We start from the raw sequence: 816 nt of genomic DNA, 5'->3' as shown, positions 1-816 counted from the left end.
TTAACATGGTAAAGTTGTTTGTTGAGTGAGGGCTGCTCCCATTGAATATGTAATACCTCCCTTATTTTGAAATGATGAACAGATGGGGCGGAGTCAAGAATACGGAAACAGTCCTTGCTACAAGTTTGCATGCATTTGCGTGAATTCTTAAGGTGTTTTAATATGTGAGAGTTCCTATCCATTGCCAAGTGCTCGCGCACGCGTGTGGAAAAGTGTCGGCTAGTTTCTCCGACTGGCATTACAGTCAGCACACACAAATTTATATACAATACGAGAGCGGAGACCGACAGGGACAGGATCCTTCACTGAAAACAAATTTTTGATTTTAAATGAAGAAAAAACCAACTTAAATTCAAAATCATTACATAACTGCTTAGAATAATGGCTAAAAAAAAAATCAATGCAGACCGTAAGTAAACACACACTGTGCTGTAATTGGTTGAGTACCGAACTCGTATAGTGTAGCACTGTAGCAGGTGTAGGCGGAACGATTTAGGCTGAGCCAAATTTTGTCCTGGCCGGACCAATATAATCCAAGGAGGACTGATCTTGGCCGGTCAAAATCGGTCCCCGTACAAATTTTAGAGGCCAAAATCGGTCCCCTGGACCGATTTTAGCCCGGACCAATTTTGGCGTGACAGCCCAATGCGAGGTACCACCCGTTACAATTTCTACATTTAGTATTACTGCTTTTAGGCTTGTGGTTAGGTCTATGAACTCTGTTGACCTCACCTGTCTGATTCTACGGTTCAGGGGTGGCGCAAGCGGGGACCGGTGTGGGGGGGAGGGGTTCAGGGCCCCCCGTCGGGAGAGCTC

Source organism: Anneissia japonica, unplaced genomic scaffold (genome assembly GCF_011630105.1).
Source record: "Anneissia japonica isolate Jap-2015-1 unplaced genomic scaffold, ASM1163010v1 scaffold288098_len66028_cov103, whole genome shotgun sequence".
NCBI classification, from domain to species: Eukaryota; Metazoa; Echinodermata; class Crinoidea; order Comatulida; family Comatulidae; genus Anneissia; species Anneissia japonica.
Note: the sequence above shows the minus strand (reverse complement) of the source record.